Source organism: Nicotiana sylvestris, chromosome 5 (assembly GCF_000393655.2).
Source record: "Nicotiana sylvestris chromosome 5, ASM39365v2, whole genome shotgun sequence".
NCBI lineage: Eukaryota > Viridiplantae > Streptophyta > Magnoliopsida > Solanales > Solanaceae > Nicotiana > Nicotiana sylvestris.
The window spans coordinates 138,354,377-138,379,976 of NC_091061.1; the positions used below are offsets into that span (position 1 = coordinate 138,354,377).

Here is a 25,600-nt window from a genome sequence, read left to right on the forward strand (position 1 = left end):
TTGTTGGGCAATGTTTGTGGAAGTATTTATGACATTTTGAATATTGAGGAGCGTTGGCTCAAGTTGTATAATGAAATGTGAAAGTATAAGTGGTAATTGAACCTTTTAGACATTGGCTTCAGTTGTGAAGTGAGTTGAGAAGTAAAAATGAAAAAGAGAAGAGAATCATTATATTATCTCCCTTGCCTGGAGTTTGTTGCTTTTAATGTTATCTCCCTAGCCGGGATGTTGATGCTTCTTATGATGTGGTTCCCTTGCCGGGACTTGATTATTGAACTATTGTTCCCTTACCGATATTCTTATTGTAATTTTATTTATTCCCTTGTCCTATTGTTTATGATTGTTGTTGGGGTGAAGAAGAGTGTTAAAGCATGAAGGGTGATGTTGTGTATTGTTTTGGTGAGAGAGTTTTAAAGCACGAAGGGTGATGCCATGTATGATATGTGAGAAAAGAGTGTAAAGCACGAAGGGTGATGTCGTGCCGCACGAAGGGTGATGTCGTGCCGCACGAAGGGTGATGTCGTGCCGCACGATGTACCATTCTATGCCGATTATATTGATTATATGGTAAGGACAAGAGTAAAAGCACGAAGCGTGATGCCGTGCACATTTTCATTACTTGATTGCTTTGGTGAGGACGAGAGTAAAAGCACGAATGGTGATGCCGTGCACATTTTCATTAATTTATTGCTTTGGTGAGGACGAGAGTAAAAGCACGAAGGGTGATGTCGTGCACTTATTGATTTCTGATTCATTGTTGATATCTGAGATATGTTGTTTCTTTCAATTACCTGTTGTCTTTCTATTCTAAATTGATAGTTCCCCCGCATCATGTTACCCCTCCCATACTTGACTGTATATTACTGTTCTTCTTTTCCGCTGTATATAGTTAAATTGTACAGGTTTATTTGGTAGTCTGGTCCTAGCCTCGTCACTACTCGCCGAGGTTAGGCTAGGCACTTACCAACACATGGGGTCGGTTGTGCTGATACTACACTCTGCACTGTGTGCATATCCTAGAGGAGCAGCTTTTGGACCATAGAAAGGGTGGCTGCCTTCAGTCCACGCGGAGATCTAAGGTAGTCCTGTAGGCGTCCGTAGGCCCTGGCGTCTCCCTCTATCCCTTTACTCCTGTTTCATTTACTTAGTTCAGAAACAATGTATCTTTTATCTTTCAGACTTTGTATGTAGTATTCTTAGATACATATTTTAGATAGTTTACTGCATTTCTTCCGTTTATTGTAATTTCCTCTATCTACACGTTATTGCTTTATAATTGTTAAAGAATATTATAACATGGGTAAAAAGGTAATTTGTTCAAACAGTCGGCTTGCCTAGCTCACATTAGTAGGCGCCATCATGACTCCCGAGGGTGGAGAATCCGGGTCGTGACAGGAGGCCAAAAATCAAGGTGAGCTTCTGTGTTTGATGCCTTTCTGTGAAATGTTTTCTTTTTTATTTTAATTGATTTCCTCCCATACAGGTCTCAGAGACAAAGCTATCATGAGGCCACCCCCACCCAGGGAAGAGGAGGCTCCGAAACCGGCTAAGGATAAGAAGAGGAGAAGGGTCTCGCCTTCCGATAACTCCAAAGCCTCAAAAGAGCAAGCCTCGTAAGTCGAAGAACGACAGTGCCGCTCTATCTGCTGACGTAGCCCAAAAACTACTAGATGAAGAAGATGAGGGAGAAGATGATGACTGTGAGTTGGTGGCTCAAAAGAGGGGAAGCGTCAAAGCTTCAAAAGCAGCTGAGCCGTGTGATAACTAGGGATTCTAGTCTATTTTATACTCCTTTTTGCTTGAGTTTTGGATTAAAAATGTATACAAGTAGTCCCGAAAGCTTACATATTGTGCTTGTTTGTAGTGTTTGGGCAAAAAAGTGACAAGAAATCAAAAACAGCTCAAAAAGGAGTGAACTGCACAAGTGCCAAGAACAAGTCAAAGCACCGCTGCAGCATAAAATCCACTGCAGCTGCAAAAGACCCACCATGGCCGCGGTCCTTTTAGTGTGGTCCGCGGTGGATAAGTTCAAAGAGATGCAATTCTGGGGTTCTAAGCAGTGTGGTCCGCGGTAGATTCTTCGCGGCCGCAATCCATTTGTTGCGGTCCGCGGAGAGGGAATTCAGAGGGCTGGGATTTTGGAAGTTTCAAGACACCGCAGTCCGCGGTCCATTTTATGCAGTCCGTGGTGAAGCCACCGCGGCCGTAGTCCATTTCTTGTGGACCACAGTACCTCCGTTAGGGGTATTTTTGTCCAAAAAATTTGGCCTTGTATAAATACTTCTTTTTTAGATTTTTAGGGTATCTTTATCTTAGCAGAGCACGTGAATAGCAATTTTAAGCTATTTTGAGTATTTTTGTAGCTAGTTTAACATTGAATCTTCTAATCTTAGCTTGTAATTATATTTTATGGGTTATTCTTCATCTCAATATCTGATTTCTTCCATTATTATGAGTAGCTAAGCCCATTAGCTAGGGTTGTGGCTCAACCCTAGTGTGGGTATTTGATGGGTCTTTTGTTTTAAGGCTTAAATGTTTATGGGTGGTTAATATTTGGACTGATTTGTGTTTTTCATGTTGAATTAGTGGTTGCAAACACTAATTTATGCCTTTTTGTACTTGGGCTTTTTTTGAGAAAAAGAGCTTGAGTCTAGGAAAATCAGTCCAACAAGGAATTGGGGTGTATTCAAGAGATTGATAGTCCCAATTAAAAGGTTAAACCTAGAGATAGTAATACCCGACTTGAGCCTATATTGCTTGCACAATTTTGACACCCAATTGGTCTTGAGAAAGTCAATTAGGGCAAGGTCACTCAAGCTACTGAGAGGTATAGAGTGAGTAGTTTCGTGCATTGGCTATATCGCAATCCCCAACATAACAACTTTGCATTAGACTTTAGAACCCGTCAAGTATTCACCTAGGATAAAGCCCCTTCCCTAGTGCCTCTTTAACAATTTAGAAAACATTACAAGTATTCATACTTAGTTTAATTTCGCATATCATTAGCATAAAATTAGAAGTAATAAACAAACAAATATGATTGGAAGTGTAATCAAGAGCACTACGCACTGCTAGTTTAGATAGGAATCCAAATCCCAAACATTATAGCTCCCTGTGGATTTGATCCCGACCTTCTCGGGTAAAAGCTGCATCGACCGCTCTTGCCACTCCGTAGTGGTGTAGGGTTGGACCCGATCACTTTTTGGTGCCATTGCCGGGGAGATAACGGTTTTGGATATCTATCTTAATAGTTTTGTGTATTGTTTTTCTTTCCTTCTGTGTTACTAATTTGTGTGTGTCGCCAACTCAGGTACAAAATGGCGGCAAACAACAACAACACACCTCTTGGAGATCTTCCACCGGGGGAGGAGGTAGATGACAATATTGATAATGAGGTACCTATAGTGCCTCAAGCTCAATGGAGAGTCCGTCAGGACAATGATAATGTTCCAGACCCTCCCCCGCCACCTCCAAGAGTGGCTCCTCGGGTGCTTCCAAACCAAGGATATGCTAGTGCAATTGTTCCACCCCGGATCCGCGCTGGCAATTTCCAAATTACAAATATGATGCTGACTTTGTTGGAGTAGCGAGGGTATTTCACAGGTGCTCCCCATCAGAATGCTTACAAACATCTTAAGGGTTTCGTGGATACCTGTTGGGGGAGCAAGCAAACAAATGTGTCAGAGGATGCACTTCGGTTGAGATTATTCCCTTTTTCACTTAGAGGGAAGGCATTGGACTAGCTTTAAAGGCTTCCCAACCATTCCATCACTACTTGGGATGAGTTGGCAGATAAATTCATTGTAATGTTTTTCTCGTCGGGCCACATGGCGACCTTGAGGGATGAAATCTTAGCTTTCAAACAGGAGCCCAACGAACCACTGCATGAGATATGGGAGAGATACCAGACCATGGTGAAGGAACGTCCAAATAATGATATGACTGAGGCAATGATACAACATACATTCTACTGGGGCATTAACACAACAAATCAGTGCATAGTGAACCAACTCGTTGGGCGCAATTTCATGAACACACCATATGAAGAGGCTAATGCAATATTGGATGAGATGGCTGACACGTCCTCCGCTTGGCAAAGTAGAGCCAATGTGCCACAGGGTGACCCCATGGTCATCCACTTGCATAAAGATCTCCATGATCATGGGCAGTCAACAGCAGAACTGACAACAACAATGAACCAGCTAGCAAAGGCACAATTACAGTAGGTTCAAACTCCACGACAAGTAAATGCTATGGAGGGTGTCAACATGTTAGTGAACAAAAGAAGACAAAGGGTCAACAGAACCAAGGGAGTTCGGATCAATATGACCAAGATAGTGGTGGGTTCCAAGATGATGGGTATGATAAGCAGAATGAAGAAGTGCAATACATGAACAACTATCAGGGCCAAAGGGGCAATTCTTCTAACCAACAACAATGGAGGCCCCAAGGCAATTAGGGAAATCAACAACAATTAGGGAATAGTAATAGGGGGAACAATAACAAAAATTCAAGTTGGGGCAACCAGAACAATCAGGGTAATTGGAGTGGTAATAACAACAACTGGGGTGGAAACAACAATTAGGGAGGTTGAAACAATAGCAACCAAGGAAATCGGGGGCAAGGTTTTCAAAGGCCCCCAATGTATCAAAAACCGAACAATACACCCCCTTTTCCATCCCAAGGTCCTAATTCTTCCAATAATAAAATTGGGAGAATTGAAATGATGTTTGAACAGATGATGAAAAAGAATGCTGACTCTGATGCCCAGTTGGCATCCCACAATACTTCAATCAGAAACTTGGAGGTTCAATTAGGCCAAATCTCACAATCCTTGAATACTCGCCCTAAGGGGTCTCTACCTAGTGATTCAGTAGTCAACCCGAAGGGTGGGAACAATTCCGAGCATGTAATGGCGGTAACTACAAGAAGTGGACGAGGCGGTGATGTGAATGCCTCCAAACAAAAAGAAATTTTGAGTGATGAAGTTGAGTTGCAAGAGGATGAGATCCCTTTGGTGGTTGAGAATGTGATTGATGAGAACGTGAATGAGGAAGTGAGGATTTATATCCAAGATTCCGAGGTGGAAACTTAGAATGACTTGAACCTATCTAGGGAACATGTAATAGACATGCCAGAACCGGTTGTGCCTAAAGAAAAGGCCCCTTTGCCAAGGCCACCTCCACCGTATCCTCAAAGGCTTGCGAAGCAGAAAAATGAGAACCAGTTTAAGAAGTTCATTGACATGATGAAGAGCTTATCAATTAATGTGCCCTTGGTGGAGGCTCTAAAATAAATGTCGGGGTACGCTAAGTTCATGAAAGACTTGGTGACAAAGAAAAGATCCATGGATTGTGAGACCATCAAGATGACTCACCAAGTTAGTGCAATAGTGCACTTGATGGCTCCGAAGCTAGAAGATCCCGGCGCTTTCACCATTTCTTGTACTATTAGAAGTGCAAACTTTGCAAAAGCTCTGTGTGATTTGGGGGCGAGTATCAACTTGATGCCTTACTCCGTTTTCAAGACTTTGGGTATTGGGAAACCGAGGCCAACTTCCATGAGATTGCAAATGGCGGATAGAATAATGAAGAGGCCGCTTGGTATGATGATGTTCTTGTTCGGGTGGACAAGTTCATTTTGCCTGCTGACTTTGTGATCTTGGACTGCGAGGTTGATTATGAGGTTCTGATCATATTGGGAAGAGCTTTCCTTGTAACTGGGAAGGCATTAGTTGATGTGGAAGTAGGGGAACTCTCCTTCTGGGTGGGTGATAAGAAAGTGGTCTTTCATGTGTGCAAGTCAATGAAGCAGCCCAACAGTTTTGAAGTGTGCTCTTTTGTGGATCCCTTCACGGCAGTGATAGTTGATGATACTAGTGCAATGATCAATATAGAGGACCTCTATAGGTGGTATTGTTGAATCTTGATGTAAATGAGGATGAAGGCCGAGTGGAGTGTGTCAATGCTTTATATGGAATGGGCTCTTACTCTTATGAGCCTCGGAAACTCTCTTTGGATCTTAAGAATAGGAAGACTCCACCAACAAATCCCTCAATCGAGGAACCTCCCGTGTTTGAGTTGAAGTCGTTGCCTCCACACCTTAGGTATGAATTCTTAGGCCCTAGTTCAACTTTGCCAATTATTCTTTCCTCTGGTCTTACTAATATGCAGGCAGATTCCACTTTGGCAGTGCTCCAAAAATGGAAGAAGGCAATTGGTCTTTAGCTGATATTCGGGGGATAAGCCCCGCCTTTTGTATGCACAAGAATATTCTTGAAGATGATGCAAATCCCTCAGTGGAACATCAAAGGAGGTTGAACGAGGCAATGCAGGAAGTTGTGAAAAAGGAGGTAAGTGGTTGGATGCTGGATTGTGTACCCCATCTCTGATAGCTTTTGGAATTCGCCGGTGCAATGTGTGCCGAAGATGGGTGGTATGACCGTGGTTACCAATGCGCAAAATGAGTTGATTCCTACTAGGATTGTCACCAGATGGAGGGTGTGCATGGATTACCGCACGTTGAAGAAAGTGACCCGCAAGGATCACTTTCCATTGCCTTTTCTTGATGAGATGCTAGATAGACTTGCTGGGCATGCCTTCTAGTATTTCTTGGATAGGTATTCTGGGTACAACAAAATTTTGATTGCTCTGGAAGATCAAGAGAAAATAACCTTCACTTGTCTGTATGGCACCTTTGCCTTTTCTAGGATGCCATTTGGTTTGTGTAATGCACCGGCTATATTTCAGCGGTGTATGATGGCCTTATTTACTAACATAGTGGAGGACATTTTGGAGGTGTTCATGGACGACTTCAGTGTTGTGGGTGATTCGTTTGATGAATGTTTGAAAAATATTGACAAGGTGCTAGCCCGATGTGAAGAGACCAATCTTGTGCTTAACTGGGAAAAATGCCACTTTATGGTCGAGGAAGGCATTGTCCTTGGCCATAAGATTTCAAAGCATGGTATAGAGGTAGACAAGGCTAAAATTGAAATGATCTTAAAGCTTCCTCCTCCTACTTCAGTCAAGGGGGTTAGAAGTTTTCTTGGGCATGCGGGGTTCTACCGATGATTCATTAAAGACTTTTCTAAGGTAGTGAATCCCTTGTGCAAGTTATTGGAAAAAGATGCCAAGTTCAAGTTCAATGAGGAATGCATGATAGCTTTTGAACTCCTCAAGTACAAGTTGACCACCACTCCTATTATTACCGCACCCAATTGGAGCTTGCCTTTTGAGCTCATGTGTAATGCGAGTGATGTTGCGGTTAGGGTGATCTTGGGTCAAAGAGTGAATAAAATATTTCATCCGGTGTATTATATGAGCAAGACAATGAATGATGCTCAAGTGAATTACACGTTGACTGAAAAAGAGCTATTAGCTATTGTGTTCGCAATGGAGAAATTTCGGCCGTATCTCATGGGCGCCAAGGTCATAGTTCATACCGATCATGCCGCACTCCGATATTTGATGACGAAGAAGGATTTCTAAGCTAGGCTGATGCGATGGATCTTGTTACTTCAAGAGTTTGATTTGGAGATTGTGGACCGGAAAGGGTGTGAAAACCAAGTGGCGGACCACTTGTCCCGCTTGGAGGAGGAGGGGAGGCGTCGTGATGGCCTAGAGATCAATGATTCATTTCCCGATGAGCAACTCCTTTCTTTGTCGGTGAATGGTATGCTATGGTTTGCGGACGTTGCTAATTTTCTTGTGACTGGTATTGTCCCATGTGAGCTCTCTTCTAACCAAAGGAAAAAGCTTAAATAGGATAGTTTGGATTTCTATTGGGATAAGCCGTACTTGTTCAAGATCTGCACTAACGGTGTGATCCGGAGGTGTGTCCCGGAGGAGGAGCAATTAAGTATCTTAGAGGCTTGTCATTCCTCCCCCTATAATGGTCATCATGGTGGGGCGAGGAACGCTTCGAAGGTTATTAGTTGTGGGTTTTACTGGCCAACTTTGTACAAGGATGCAAGTGAACTTGTAAAGAGATGCGACGAATGTCAAAGAGCGGGTGGAATTTCGAAGAAGGATGAGATGCCTCTCAACACTATTCTCGAAGTTGATATTTTTGATGTGTGGGGCATTGATTTCATGGGCCCGTTTATTAGTTCATGTGGCAACACATACATTCTAGTGGCAGTTGACTATGTTTCAAAGTGGGTTGAGGCCGTGGCTTTACCCAATAATGAGGCCCGGAGTGTTGTTGCATTTCTCAAGAAGACTATTTTTACTAGGTTTGACACTCCTCGAGCAATCATAAGTGATGGGGGTCTCATTTTTGTAATAGAGCTTTTGACACTTTGCTTGCAAAGTATGGTGTCAATCACAAAGTTTCTACCCCTTATCATCCTCAAACGAATGGCCAAGTTGAAGTTTCAAACAGGGAAATCAAGAGTATATTGCCAAAGAGGGTCAATGCAAATAGGACCGATTGGTCAAAGAAATTGGATGATGCTCTATGGGCTTATAGGACTGCTTACAAGACTCTGATTGGTATGTCTCCATATCGGTTGGTGTTTGGGAAAGCTTGTCATCTACCGATTGAGTTAGAGAACAAGGCCATGTGGGCTTTAAGGAAGCTGAATCTTGAATGGGATGTGGTAGCAAATCTTCGTGTGGAGCAGCTTAATGAACTTGATGAATTCTGATTTTATGCCTACTCCAACTCGTCCTTGTATAAGGACAAGATGAAGTACCTTCATGACAAGTATGCTCGTGGCAAGGAGTTCAAAGTGGGTGATTTGGTTCTTTTATTCAATTATCGGTTACGTCTGTTTCTGAGAAAGCTTAAGTCGAAATGGAGTGGACCTTTTGAAGTGGTTCTTGTGACTCCTTTTGGTGCACTTGACTTGAAAAACAAAAAAAAGAGAGGTCTTCAGATTTAATGGGCACTGGGTCAAGCACTATCTTGGCAAGATTGATTACAGCCATGTGGTGGCACTGATCCATCTAAAGTGATTTGATGGTAACATGCATCGTGCCGCAATGTTAAATCAGACACTTCTTGGTTTAATTTTTGTATGTACTTGATTAATTTTAGAAATTTATAATTAATGGTTAGAGGTTGATAAGTTAGAATTTATCTGAGACATTTAGGTAAGATTTCCTTTACTTTTTTTCTTAAAACTCCTAAACTCTTGGACTCAAATATAATTGGGACTAAAGAGGTAAAAAGTGAGAGAGTGAAGTTTGAAATCTTGTTAAGATATGTGGCTTCGAGAAGGTTGCGTACTAAACGCGCTTTTGCCAAAGTGTTGATAGGTACAAAAGCTGCTTTACCACTTGCTACCGACATCGACGAAAAAGATAGGAAACCAATCTCTGTCTGAATCCCGCTCTATAATGTAAACTATTTTCTTACGTGTATGTGGACCAATAAGATTAGGCCCATAATTAATATTTAATTAATGAGAAAATCTCATCCGTCCGATCGGTTACTTGATGGACGTATCGGATTAAGTGAGAACCTCTATAAATTGGTCCTCTCCCCACCCATTAGGGTTACCGTATTTTTATTCTCTCTTCCATCTCTAAAAGCGGCGGTAACATAAAGTTAGGGCAAGGGGCGAGAAATCAGTTTTGAATTAATGCTTTCGCTTCATGATGATGGCTCATGATTCAGGTATGTTTTCTATGACGATTACTTGTAAGATTATCATGTTCAAAATCCTGGTAGAATTATAGTTTATGCTTACATGTGGTATCATGAGCCTGGATATTTGAATTGATAATCTTCGTAAAAGAAAGATTATATTATTATGTTTGATGCATAACTGTTTTAATGGGATTTGTAATATTTTCGAATCTGATTCAAGTTCCTTTAATTTGACGATATCAATTCACCATGAAATTTCTGTTTCAAATTAACGATTCAGTTTGGCCAAAGTTTCTCTTTGAATGCCCTAAAGATAATATGTTCCAACATATTAAGACTATTATGAATGCATTTTTTTTTAAAGTTAAGTTGCCATAATTTGATTTAAAATTAGGCAAGTTACTGCTTCACTTTAGGTGTAAACAAGTGCTTGTATGTATCTTTATTGCACATATCTCTACTTATGTGTTAGTATAGTTTTTTTTAACGGGTTGATATTATTGAAGAATGAGTTGTGTTTATTTGGTTTGGATGAATCTGTTTATTGATTGGGTTAGCGTTTATGTTTATTGGATCTTAATTTGTTGAAAAAGTTGCAACCTTTACCCGGTACCTGTGGTGGGTAGTAGTACCCCATAGATTAGTTGGGCTATTAGTTGATAAAACTATTTATTAATTATTTTATATATGTGATTAATGTGTAAATAGTTTGTTAATCACCAAAGTAATCAAACTAGATTGTTTAAAGTATTCACATGCATAAAATTTTCTGATATTTATTTTATGTATGCATTTATGTTTATATAGTTTGTTAGTCACCAAAGTAGCCAAACTAGTATGTTCATGAAAAGTTTGCATGCATAAAATTATAGTTTATCCATGGAATTAATGAAATGCCTATGATTAAAATAAATGGATAAATTAATTTTCACTATTGCTAGAACTTAAGGATTTACCCAAAGGTGAATCAATTATTCTATGAATAGTGAATATGATGAGGTAAATTAATTTTCTTAGTCAGATATATATTGTCTGTCCAAAGATGGCCTATATATTTGGTTAAAAATATTTAGTTATCTATTAAAGACTAAATGACATTTAAATTATGATAGTGTGTCGTAGTATCTACCCAAAGGAGAATTGCAATATGCTTTAACTGTTTTGTTGAATCCATATTGATTTGTGAGCATGTATTATCTATTTTGCAGCTATTCCTTTTCATTCGCTTGCTTCGTCTGTTGTTGTGTTCAATAGATTGAACTTCTCTGAATGGCGTGAACAAGTCCAATTCCACTTAGGTGTAATGGATCTTGACTTGGCTCTGCTGAATGATAAGTCCGCTGCCATTACTGATTCGAGCAGTGCAGATGAGAAGTCTTTCTATAAAGCATGGGAATGCTCTAACAGGCTAAGGCTTATGTTTATGCGAATGAATATTGCCAACAACATTAAGAGTACTATTCCACAAACAGAAAGTGCCAGGGAATACCTGAAGTTTGTGGAAGAACGTTTTCGTTCTGCAGATAAGTCTCTCGCTGGTACACTAATGGCTGAACTCACGACCATGAAGTTTGATGGGTCGTGCAGTATGCAAAACCATATCATCGAGATGACTAACATTGTAGCAAGACTTCAGACCTTGGGGATGAAAGTGGATGACTCCTTCTTGGTTCAGTTTATTCTGAACTCGTTACCTCCTGAGTATGGACCTTTTCAAATTAACTATAACACTATTAAGGATAAGTGGAATGTTAGTGAATTGTCCAGTATGCTTACTCAGGAGGAGTCGAGACTTAAGAAACAAGGGAATCATTCAATTAACCTCATGGGTCAAGGAGTTGGTAAAGGACTTAAAGTGAAGGCCAACAAGTTCAAGAAGAAGAAAGCACCTGCTAAAGCTCAACAGGATGCTAACAAGGAACATAAGGCAGATATGTGTCGTTTTTGTAACAAGGAAGGACATTATCAGAAAGATTGCCTGAAACGTAAAGCTTGGTTCGAAAAGAAAGGTACAATTAGTGCTTTTGTATGTTTCGAATCAAATTTAGTAGAAGTTCCTAATAATACTTGGTGGCTTGATTCTGGTGCAACTGCTCATGTATCTACTACGTTGCAGGGATTCCTTATGATCCAAACTACAAATCCAAATAAGGATTTCTTGTTCATGGGAAATCGTATGAAGGCTCTAATTGAAGGCATAGGGACTTATCGTTTGATCATGGAGACTGGACGTCACCTTGATCTATTACAGACTCTTTATGTACCTTCAGTTTCTAGGAATTTGATTTCTCTTTCAAGATTTGATGTTTCTGGATTTGATTTAAAGTTTGGAAATGGATGTTTCAATTTATATAAGAATGCTAATTTTTATGGTTCTGGCTTTCTCAGTAATGGATTATATAAATTGAAACTCGATATTGGTTTTTCTGAATCCCTTCTTACTGTTCAACATAATATTGGAATTAAACGTAGTTCACTAGATGAAAGTTCTGCTTACTTATGGCATAGACGTTTGGGTCATATATCCAAAGAAAGGTTAGAAAGATTAGTAAAAAATGAGATTCTTCCGAATCTAAATTTTACTGATTTTACTATGTGTTTGGATTGCATTAAGGGAAAGCAAACCAAGCATAGTAAGAAAGGTGCCACAAGAAGCACCCAGCTTCTTGAAATTATACACACCGATATTTGTGGACCCTTTGATGTTCCATCTTTTGGTGGAGAGAAATATTTTATCACTTTTATCGATGATTTTTCACGTTATGGATACATCTATTTGCTGAAAGAAAAATCTCAAGCAGCAGATACTCTCAAAGTGTTTGTTAATGAGGTTGAAAGGCAATTAGATAAAAAGGTGAAAATCATTAGGTCAGATAGAGGTGGTGAATATTATGGAAAATATAATGAATCGGGACAATGTCCAGGTCCATTTGCAAAGTTCCTCGAGGAACGTGGCATATGTGCACAGTATACTATGCCAGGAACATCTCAACAAAATGGTGTTGCAGAAAGGCGCAATCGAACACTTATGGATATGGTTAGGAGCATGATAAGTAATTCCTCATTACCCAAATCATTGTGGATGTATGCTCTTAAAACCGCTGTATATTTATTAAATAGGGTTCCTAGTAAGGCAGTTCCAAAGACCCCTTTTGAACTGTGGACATGAAGGAAACCTAGTTTAAGGCACCTGCATATTTGGGGTTGCCCAGCGGAAGCTAGAGTTTATAATCCACAAGAAAAGAAATTAGATTCTCGAACAGTAAGTGGTTACTTTATTGGTTACCCAGAGAAATCTAAAGGGTATGTGTTTTACTGTCCAAACCATAGTTCGAGAATTGTTGAAACCGGTAATGCAAGATTCATTGAGAATGGTGAAGTTAGTGGGAGTGTTGAAAAGCAAAGTGTGGAAATTAAAGAGGCGAGGGTCAATATTCTATTACCCAGAAATGTGCCTACTTCCACATAAATACCAAATATTGTTCCAGTTGTTGAAGAACGCTTTGACAACACAGAGCAACATTTGGATGAAACACTTCATGAAGAAACAAACTCACAAATATCTGACACAAATGAACCACAAGAAATGCCATTAAGAAAATCTCAAAGAGTTAGAAAATTGGCTATTTCGGATGATTACGTGGTTTATTTGCAAGAGTCAGATTTTGACATTGGTCTTAATAAGGATCCAATTTCATTTTCACAAGCCATAGAAAGTAATGAGTCTGACAAATGGATTGATGCCATGAAGGAAGAGTTAAAATCCATGGAATACAATAAAGTCTGGGATCTTGTTGAATTGCCAAAAAGTTCTAAAAGAATCGGGTGTAGATGGGTCTTTAAGACCAAACGCGATTCAAATGGCAATATTGAGAGATACAAAGCCAGACTTGTTGCCAAGGGTCATACTCAAAAAGGAGGCATTGATTATAAAGAGACCTTTTTGCCGGTCTCAAAGAAAGACTCGTTAAGAATTATTATGGCTTTGGTGGCTCATTATGATTTAGAGTTACACCAAATGGATGTGAAAACTGCCTTTCTTAATAGAGACCTCGAGGAAGAAGTTTATATGGACCAACCAGAGGGTTTCGAAACTAAAGGAAAAGGTCAAATGGTGTGTAAACTGAAGAAGTCAATATATGGACTTAAACAAGCCTCACGACAATGGTATATAAAGTTTAATGATACCATAACATCTTTTGGATTTGTGGAAAATACCGTTGATCGGTGTATATACCAAAAGATCAGTGGGAGCAAGTTTATATTTTTAGTCCTATATGTTGATGATATTCTACTTGCTGCTAATGATTTAGGCATATTACGTGAGACTAAAGATTTTCTCTCTAAGAATTTTGAAATGAAAGATATGGGTGAGGCATCCTATGTGATAGGAATAGAAATATTCCGTGATAGATCACAAGGATTATTGGGATTGTCTCAGAAAGGCTATATCGAAAGAGTTCTAGAGAGATTTAACATGAATAATTGTTCAGCAGGAATTGTTCCAATTCAAAAAGGGGACAAATTTAGTCTCATGCAATGCCCTAAGAATGATGTAGAACGAAAGGAAATGGAATCAATTCCTTACTCTTCAATTGTTGGTAGTCTGATGTATGCTCAGACTTGCACAAGACCGGATATTAGTTTTGCGGTCGGAATGCTAGGAAGATATCAGAGTAACCCAGGAATTGATCATTGGAAAGCTACAAAGAAAGTTTTGAGGTACCTGAAAGGAACGAAGGATTACATGCTCATGTATAGGAGATCCAAGCATTTGGAAGTTGTTGGATACTCGGATTCAGATTTCGCTGGATGTATTGACACTAGAAAATCCATGTTTGGTTATTTGTTCCAATTAACTGAAGGAGCAATATCGTGGAAGAGTGCCAAACAGTCTGTTATTACTACATCCACGATGGAAGCAAAATTTGTGGCATGTTTTGAAGCCACAATTCATGTATTATGGTTGCGAAACTTTATTTCAGGACTTGGGGTTGTCGACACCATTACCAAGCCGCTAAAAATTTACTGTGATAATTCTGCAGCAGTATTCTTCTCCAAGAACGATAAGTACTCCAAAGGTGCCAAACATATGGAATTAAAGTACTTTACCGTCAAGGAGGAAGTTCAGAAACAAAGAGTGTCACTTGAGCATATTAGAACTGATCTCATGATTGCAGATCCATTAACGAAAGGTTTACAGCCAAAGATATTTAAAGAATACGTACATAGAATGGGTCTTGGCTGTATTTATGATTGATGTATTTATGATGTTTTGACACTCTGAGCTCATTTATATGTTTCTGATATACATTGATAATTTCCTGTTTCTCATAATGGTGTACACATTATTGTTTTGAGATATTACAGGATAAGTCTCAATGAGATATTATTGTGGACCATAATATTTTATAGCTTATGGACCTGATACGATGAGTTGCTAATGTTGTAGTATATGGAAGGGAGTATGTAGATAAATTATATATAACCGCCATAACTCACATTTAGTAGTTTATCGTATTATGGTATTTATGATGGACATTATAGAAGAGATTTGTTTATGCGCAACTAATGTTCCTATATTAAATATTAATATTATGTGATTATTGAGCCAAGTGGGAGAATGTAAACTATTTTCTTACGTGTATGTGGCCCAATAAGATTAGGCCCATAATTAATATTTAATTAATGAGCAAATTTCATCCGTCCGATCGGTTACTTGATGGACGTACCGGATTAAGTGAGAACCTCTATAAATTGGTCCTCTCCCCACCCATTAGGGTTACCGTATTTTTATTCTCTCTTCCATATCTAAAGGCGGCGGTAACATAAAGTTAGGGCAAGGGGCGAGAAATCAGTTTTGAATTAACGCTTCCGCTTCATGATGATGGCTCATGATTCAGGTATGTTTTCTATGATGATTACTTGTAAGATTATCATGTTCAAAATCCTGGTAGAATTATAGTTTATGCTTACATATAAATCCACAAACACACTATTCAATCTGCAACACAAGGCCTAACATTCCCATAATCTCTTTGTGTATACTCTGTTATGTTCCTAACATTTCATTCCCATAATATGACGTTTTCCGAAAACGACGATGAGGAGGTGATCACTGATTTCCACCCTTACTACCGAGTCTATAAAAATGGCCGAGTCCATCATTTTTACGAACTTTACGGCATAGTTGAAGTTCCTCCATCGTTAGAAGATCCAGACACCGGCGTTTCATCCAAAGACATGACCATTTCCCCTCATATCTCCGCCAGACTTTACCTTCCCAAAAACACTGTCGCCGATCAAAAGCTACCCGTCTTAGTTTAGTATAACGGCGGAGGACTAGTTGCCGATTCTGCCTTCTTCCAAATCGAGCGCCGTTACCTCAACCATTTGGTTTCTGAATCAAATTGCATTGCTATTTCTGTGAATTATCGGCTTGCCCCAGAACATGACCTGCCGACACTTTGTGAACGTAACTGTGTTAAAACAAAAATCAGAAAACTGTTAGAAGAATAAAGAAATGTGTAAAATAGTAAAGAATCAGAAATATTCCGAGTCCACAATTTTTCTAGTGCGTCCTTAAGGAATTTTAACCCCCTCACACGTTGCCAAGGTAATGGATTAAATCCTCCCAGGATAAAATGGAATAAACCTACAGTGGCAATACAAACTGCAGGATACCAACGAACTCAAAGAACGGAGCAAAATCACACTTACGAATTTGAGAGAGAGACTGCGAATTAGGATGCAGTATATTCAGAAAGAAAGAAGTTCTGGAGTGTTTTTCGTATATGGAAGATGCAGTCTTGCCTCAGAATTTATAGGCAAATATCAGAAGAGGTATTTGGGAAGGTGCCTTTTTAGAAAATATGCGGCCTGCCGCGGTTCTACCGCGATCGCGGCAGAACCGCGGCCAGAGAGGCTCTCTGAATCTGACTGTCGCGATTCTACCGCGGTCGTGGCAGAACCGCGGCCAGCGAGGCCCTCTGAACTTTCAGCAGGGTTCTGGCGTATTTTTAGCAGTAATTTGGCATTTAATTAATTATTAAATAATTAAATAAATTTTGTCCAAAAATTAATCTTATCGATCGATCATTTGACAAATCCAAATTCAAAGCCGAAGCCGAGCCGAGCGAGCGACGACGACGGCGCGAGGGTTCATTCTCTTCAACTCCTTTTAAGAGATTTAAGAAGTGAATCTATATAAAAGCACACAAATGTGATTGTCCCTCACCAATGAGGGACAAAGTACAAGACAAAAGTTCACTTCTTCAAATTTTCATTTTCCCTCCATTTTACTTCCTTCCATTTCCAATTCACACTTCTTCCACTTTAAAGCCCAATGGCTTAAAGTCCAACAATCCCTCACATGAATGGGAATGACTGTATCAAGAAAGATCATAGATGAAAGCTATGTGATTTTGCAAGTAAGGATTAATTGCATCTGGATAAGTAGGTTTCCCTTTGAACTTTCCGTAGTGAACATATGTCAGATATACTCGATCAATCGGTAGATTTGATATCTTTGAACCGTCGAACTTTAGTGTATACCTAGACAACCATATGACACACAACCAACCCTGAACCATTTTTTGGTTCTCATTGTTGTGTTCGTTTTAGCCATGAACACCGCCTGGTTTCATAAGTGCGTAGAGAATTGGCCTTACAGAATTCTCATTGAAGCGGCTTCCACTTCACACTTACATAGGTGATTCCTAAACGTGTAATCCTTTAGATTGACACTATTTGATAAATACCTCATCAAACTTAGGTAATCATTAAAGAACGTGTAAAGTTCTATCCTTGTTACTGAACATTGTCTTCATCACGAGAATGGACCAAAGTTTTTATTTTGACAATGTTGAACCGGTTAATCATAACTTTGTTTGAGCTCCTAGAACCTAGATCTCGGAACAACCAAAATTCTAGGTAGAGTTACCGCCATGTTGACTTGTCCTCGGCCATAGTCCCATTCCCTTAGATGATTTCTCAACTCCCTCTCTAGTCCGCAACATTATCCTTTGATCTTACATAATCAATAGTGATAATTCCACTAGAAAGTAGTTGTCTAATGGTATTATGTCTTCGTCGTATATGACGAGACTTTCCGTTATACATAACGCTCCCTGCCCGTCCTATTGCAGCCTCACTATCGCAATGTATGCAAATAGGAGCCAAAGGTTTTGGCCAGAACGGAATGTCTTCTAAAAAATTCCGAAGCCATTCAGCTTCTTCACCGGCTTTATCCAATGCTATAAACTCTGATTCCATTGTAGAGCGAGCGATACATGTCTGTTTGGAAGACTTCCAAGATACTGCTCCTCCACCAACAGTAAACACATATCCACTTGTGGACTTTGTTTCTGATGATCCGGTTATCCAATTAGCATCACTATATCCTTCAATAACCATAGTATATTTATTGTAGTGCAAAGCGTAGTCTTGGGTATACTCCAAATATCCTAGAACTCGTTTCATAGCCACCCAGTGATGCTTGTTGGTATTACTTGTGAATCGACTAAGTTTACTTATTGCAAAAGCTATATCGGGTCATGTACAGTTCATGATGTACATTAGACTTCCCAACACACGAGCATACTCCAATTGAGACGTACTTTCGCCTTTATTCTTCATAAGATGATGGTTTAAGTCAATTGGAGTCCTTGCACTTCTAAATTCCAAGTGTTTGAATTTTTCAAGTACCATTTTCACGTAATGTGATTGAGACAAAGCTAGACCTTGAGGAGTCCTCTGGATTTTAATTCCTAGAATTACATCGGCAACTCCTAAGTCTTTCATATCAAACTTACTAGCAAGCATACGCTTAGTAGCTTGAATGTCGGCAATGTCTTTGCTCATTATTAGCATATCATCAACATATAAGCAAACAATGACTACATGATTTTGAACGTTCTTAATGTAAACACATTTATCACATTCATTAATCTTAAAACCATTTGACAACATTGTTTGGTCAAATTTCGCATGCCATTGTTTGGGTGCTTGTTTTAGTCCATAAAGAGACTTAACAAGTCTACACACCTTCTTTTCTTCTCCCGGAACCACAAACCCTTCAGGTTGGTTCATGTAAATTTCTTCCTCAAGATCACCATTTAAGAAGGCTGTTTTTACATCCATTTGATGGATTTGAAGACCATACAAGGCGGCTAACGCTATTAGCATCCGAATAGATGTAATTCTTGTTACCGGCGAGTATGTGTCAAAATAGTCAAGACCTTCTCGTTGTCTAAATCCTTTGACAACAAGTCTTGCCTTGTATTTGTCAATAGTACCATCGTCTTTCATTTTCTTCTTGAAAATCCATTTAGAACCCAACGTTTTGTTACCCGGAGGAAGATCAACCAATTCCCAAGTATGATTGCTCAATATGGATTCTATTTTACTATTGACAACTTCTTTCCAATATTGTGCCTCTGAGGAAGACATTGCTTCCTTGAAGGTACGAGGCTCATTTTCTAACAAGAAAGTCAGAAAATCTGGACCGAATGAAGTAGATGTCCTTTGACGTTTACTTCTTCTCGGATTTTCCTCATTAGGCATACCATCTGTTGTTTCCTCCCGAGGTCGTTTTGACTTTTGGCAGGTCACTTCACTTTCCTTTTTATATGGATAAATAGTTTCAAAGAATTCAGCATTGTCTGATTCTATTATCGTATTAATGTGAATCTCAAGATTTTCTGATTTATGAACCAGAAAACGATATGCCTTGCTATTAGTTACATATCCAATAAACACACAATCAACCGTTTTTGGACCTATCTTAACCCTTTTAGGTTTAGGTACTTGTACCTTAGCTAAACACCCCCACACTTTGAAGTATTTCAAGCTAGGCTTCCTTCCTTTCCACTTCTCATAAGGAATGGACTGTGTTTTACTATGAGGTACACGGTTGATTATTCGGTTAGCTGTAAGTATAGCTTCCCCCACAAGTTCTGTGGTAAGCCAGAATTTATTAGCAATGCATTCATCATCTTCTTCTAACGTTTGATTCTTCCTCTCCGCAATTCCATTAGATTATGGAGAGTAAGGGGCAGTTGTTTGGTGAATAATGCCATTTTCCAAACAAATTTCTTCAAAAGGAGATTCATATTCGTCAACCCTATCACTTCTTATCATTTTGATCTTTTTGTTTAGTTGCGTTTCAACTTCACTCTTGTATTGTTTGAAAGCATCAATTGCCTCATCTTTACTATTAAGTAAATAAACATAACAGTATCTCGTGCTATCGTCAATAAAAGTAATAAAATACTTTTTCCCACCGCGAGATGGTGTTGACTTCATGTCGCAAATATCTGTGTGAATTAAGTCTAAAGGACTTGAATTCCTTTCAACGGACTTATAAGGATGCTTAGCATACTTTGATTCCACACATATTTGACATTTGGAATTAATGCAATCAAATTTTGGCAATACTTCTAGATTTATCATCTTCCGCAATGTTTTGAAGTTTACGTGACCTAAACGCGAATGCCATAAAGTGTTTGACTCAAGTAAGTAAGAAGAAACATTCACTTTATTGATAGGAACTGCTATTACATTTAGCTTAAAAAGGCCCTCGTTTAGGTAACCTTTTTCCTACATATACATCGTTCTTACTAAGAACAACACTATTAGAAACAAAAATACATTTGAATCCATTCTTGACAAGAAGTGAGGTAGACACAAGATTCTTGCGAATTTCTGGAACATGGAGGACTTGGTTTAGAGTCACTATTTTTCCCGATGTCATCTTCAACGCAATCTTGCCAACTCCTTCAATTTTGGCCGTAGATGAATTTCCCATGAAGATTGTCTCGTCGGGACCTGCGGGGGCATAAGAAGAAAATAACTCCTTGTTAGCACACACATGGCGAGTGGCTCTAGAATCTATCCACCATTCTTTCAGATTTCCTACCAAGTTGCATTCAGACAACATGGCACACAAGTCTTCCATTTCATCTTTAACCATGTTGGCTTGATTCTTTTTCTTCTTATCAGTCTTTAGCGCATGACAATCCACTGCCTTATGCCAAGTTTTTCCACAATTGTGGCAATTACCCTTGAACTTCTTCTTGCTTGGGTAATTCTTTTGTCCAGAAGCCTTCTTCCTTTTCTTATTTTGTGGTGCCTCCTCAACAATGTTTGCCCCCACAATTGTTGAGTTTCCACGTGACTTCTTTTCAACATTTTTGTTGTCTTCTTCTATCCTCAGACGAACAATCAAGTCTTCTAGTGTCATTTCCTTCCGCTTGTGTTTAAGATAGTTCTTAAAATCCTTCCACAACGGAGGTAATTTCTCAATGAAAGCAGCGACTTGAAAGGCCTCATTTATGACCATACCTTCAATAACAAACTCATAATTAGTAATAAGATAAATCTTATTAATAAAATTATTGACTCGGGTCATACCTTCAGCAAGGAGGTCATGCACAATGACTTGTAATTCTTGGACTTGGGTTATGACTGACCTAGTGTCAATCATCTTGAAATCCAAAAATCTTGCAGCCACGAACTTCTTAAGTCCGGCATCCTCAGTCTTGTACTTCTTCTCAAGTGCATTCCATAACGCTTTTGAAGTTTCCATGACACTATAGACATTGTACAAGCCATCTTCCAAACAACTCAATATGTAGTTTTTGCACAAGAAATCAGAATGTTTCCATGCTTTAGTTACAACAAGTCGTTCATCATCCGGAGTATTCTCAGCCATGACCGGAGGATCCTCCTTGATGAAACGTTGCAAACTCAACGTAGTAAGATAGAAGAGCATCTTCATTTGCCAGCGTTTGAAGTCAATACCGGAAAACTTTCCGGGTTTTTCTGCCGGTGCCATAGCATGAGCAGGAGTAGAACGGCTTGAAGAGGCAGCAGCACTCGTAACAGTAGCACCCGTTCCCTCAACACTTCCATTAGTTTGGTTTTCATTCGTCATATTTCTGTAAAGTTGAAAATAATACAGAACTTGTTAAATCAGTGAAGTTTTGATATCTTCAAACTGAATACCAAACCAAACATAGAACACGTAACAATGGTGAAGTTTTTATATACTTCAAATCCGTATGTTTATTATTCCGACAAAGTTTGTATGTACTTTAAACCGGACAGAAACAATTATAGGAGTAGAAAGCAACAAGGCTTTAGTCTCCAACAAAGTATATAGAGAACAGTTTAATAATCAACACAGAAACGTTAGTAAATTAAAATTCCTTAAGTTTGTGAGCGTAATTGTGTTAAAACAAAAATCAGAAAACTGTTAGAAGAATAAAGAAATGTATAAAATAGTAAAGAATCAGAAATATTCTGAGTCCACAATTTTTCTTGTGCGTCCTTAAGGAATTTTAACTCCCTCACACGTTGCCAAGGTAATGGATTAAATCCTACCAGGATAAAACGAAATAAACCTTCCTGCAACAGTGGCAATACAAACTGCAGGATACCAACGAACTCAAAGAACGGAGCAAAATCACACTTACGAATTTGAGAGAGAGACTGCGAATTAGGATGCAGTATATTCAGAAAGAAAGAAGTTCTGGAGTGTTTTTCGTATATGGAAGATGCAGTCTTGCCTCAGAATTTATAGGAAAATATCAGAAGAGGTGTCTGGAAAGGTGCCTTTTCAGAAAATACGTGGCCAGAGAGGCTCTCTGAATCTGACTGCCGCGATTCTACTGCGGTCGCGGCAGAACCGTGGCCAGCGAGGCCCTCTGAACTTTCAGCAGGGTTCTGGCGTATTTTTAGCAGTGATTTGGCATTTAATTAATTATTAAATAATTAAATAAATTTTGTCCAAAAAGTAATCTTATCGATCATTTGACAAATCCGAAGTCGAGCGAGCGACGACGACGGCGCGAGAGTTCATTCTCTTCAACTCCTTTTAAGAGCTTTAAGAAGTGAATCTATATATAAGCATACAAATGTGATTGTCCCTCACCAATGAGGAACAAAGTACAAGACAAAAGTTCACTTTTTCAAATTTTCATTTTCCCTCCATTTTATTTCCCTCCATTTTCAATTCACACTTTTTCCACTTTAAAGCTCAATGGCTTAAAGTCCAAAACACTTTACCAAGACTGCTGGGATGCCCTTCAGTGGGTCGCTTCACACGCCGCCGATAATGATGCCGAACCATGGATAGCAAACCATGGAAATTTTAACAGATTATTCATAGCCGGGGATAGTGCTGGTGGTAATATTGTCTTTAACATGACCATGAGAGCTGGTAAAGAGAGCTTAATTGGATGCGTGAAACTCGTTGGTGCTATCTTTGATTTCCCTTTCTTCTTGATCCCATCAGTCGAAAACATTGAGGGGTCTTTGATTTACAAGCTTTGGAATACTATTTGTCCACCATCTGAACAGGGAATTAATAGCCCAGTGGTTAGTCCAGTTTCAGAAAATGGCCCGAGCTTGTCAGAGTTGGGTTGCTCAAGGCTTTTCTTGTGTGCAGGAGATAAAGATGAGCTTGTCCCCAGTGAAATTGTGAGTCGATTCGCTGTAGCTGTGAAGAACAGTGGATGGAAAGGTGAATTAGATTTTATTGAGATTGAAGGTGAAGGTCATTGCTTTCAGGCTGCTAATCCTGAAGCTGAGAAATCTAAATATCTCATCAAGCGCATGGCTTCTTTCATCCAACGCAAATGATTACAATTCTGCAATTAGAGCTCCTAGTAATAATTATTAGATCTTCTAATCTTAAATTAGGCGATGAGTATATATTTGAAGCATATTTTAGAGTGGATATGTTATTAGAACTGATTTGCTGTATCCTAGGAGCGTAAAATTTATTCTACTCGATGTTTACACCGTATGATATGCTTTATACATGAATTTCAAGCATTTAACCATGGTTAATTATATGCATTTTCATTTGTTTCATTTACTAATAGTAAATTAATATAGTTTGGTATAGTAAACATCCGATACAAGCAAGTATTTATCGTTCAACGCAAGTGATTAGAGTTTTTAAATTAGAGCTTGCTTCTTGGGAATTATTATTAGATCTTACAATCTCATCTATCTCTGTTGTCCCCCCCTAGTTAAGATGTCATATGTGAATTTGATAGTTACTGCTTGAGGGTGAAGAACAGAAGTCGAATTTCATGTTTTATGTGCTGGATTGTCAGATCAGTTATATGTTCTGTCTCTCTTCATGAGAATGTATTTCATGATATAGTAGGTTTGAAATTAGTGGCGAGGTTGACGGCCCTAGCAAATCGTGGTGATAGTGGGGGTAGGATTCGAGTAGGTAAATGTTTTGATGAATTACCAACTTGTAGGCGGCTCAAAGGCTAGATGTTTGGTTAACTTGTTTCATGGGCTAACCTGTAACGATCCGATTGGTTGTTTTGAGAAATTACGTCCGATTCGGTAGTTTGAGGTCACAAGTAGCTTCACACAGTGTATTATGACTTCTAGGTGGGTACAGAGGAAACCGACAAACCGCACCAACCCGATAATCCGAGTCAAATCGAGAAAAAAAAATCCGACTATGGTTTGGTTTGATTTGGTTTATTGTTGGAAAAAAAAAATCCGACCACAATTGGTTTGGTTTGGTTTTAACTAAAGAAAGTCAAACCAAAACCAAACCAACCCAACATTACATATGTAGAAATTTTAGATATATTTAATACTATATAAATATATTTATTATAAATATTTCTTAAAAAATTTCATAATTTTATCTTTTAAGTTATTATTTTAAGGTTGGACTTAGAACTTTTGAATATTCCAATAAGTTTTATAGCCATTAATATTAGTACATTAAATAATACTAACAAAAGCCGAAACCAAAATCAAATCAATACTAATGCTAACAAAAGACATTCAGTTCAATACTACGAATGAGAATGTATTGAATATCTATTTTTTGTTTTGCAATAATTTAAATAAAAATGCATAACCTATTTTTATTTTTTCTTTAGCGTTTAGTTATGTAATTAATACTCCCTTATTAGTCTACGTATTTTAGCATGAATACATTTAGATTGTGTTTTTTTATTATGGCTTTTTAATTAGCAATATTTATATTACATAATTTTATTGTCTTTATTGTTGAATATTTTAGAATAATGCCATGATATATCTCTTATTTTGCGTTATTTTCTTGAAAAATACTTTATATAGTTGTATCTTACTAGGATTAAAGAAATATTTTGAGCACAAATTATATGTTTTGTTCTACGAAGATTTTACCGGGAAAAAAAATCTGAAAAACCCGAGAAAAACTGAGATTGAAAAACCCGAGTTTTATTGGTTTGGTTTGGTCTTTAGATTTAATAGCCCGACACAATTGGTTTGATTTAGTAATTGTAAAATCTGAACCAACCCGACCTATGTACACCCCTAATGACTTGCGTGCATCAGCGGTTTGGATTTTTGAGAAGTTCGAAAAGGATTTTTAGAAGTGACTTTCATTTGAGAAGCTTGAAGTTGAAAGAATTGACCAAGATTTGACTTTTGAGTATTTGACCTCGGATTGGAGTTTCGATGGTTCTGATAGGCTCAGGTGGTGATTTTGGACTTAGGCGCGCGTCCGGAATTGGATTTGGAAGTCCGTGGGTTGAATTGAAGCCATTCGGCGAAAGTTGGAAAAGTTGAAGTTTGGAAGATGGAAGAGTTTGACCAATAGTTGACTTTTGTGATATCCGGATCGGAACGCGAATCCGAGAGTTGGAACAGCTCCGTTATGTCATTTGAGACTTGTCTGCAAAATTTGACGTCATTCCGGATTGGTTTGATAGGTTTCGACACGAGTTTTAGAAGTTGGAAGATTGGAAAGCTCATAAGTTCGATTCATGGTGTGATTCATCGTTTCGGCGTTGTTTGATGTGATTTGAGACTTCGAGCGAGTCTGTGTTAGGTTATAAGACTTTTTGTGTGTTTAGACGGGGTCCCGGGGGCCTCGGTATGTTTCGGATGGGCTACAGAGTCATTTTCTCTTATTTTTGAACTGCTAGGTTGTCCTAAATTCTAGACCCCATTAGATACTCGCCTAAGTGTA

The 25,600-nt window shown here is 38.7% G+C and overlaps 1 pseudogene; it reads left to right on the top strand.

Moving 5' to 3' along the window:
• Positions 1 to 15,678: 15,678 nt before the first annotated feature.
• LOC104230474 (2-hydroxyisoflavanone dehydratase-like) lies at positions 15,679 to 23,451 on the top strand (annotated as a pseudogene).
• Positions 23,452 to 25,600: the final 2,149 nt, after the last annotated feature.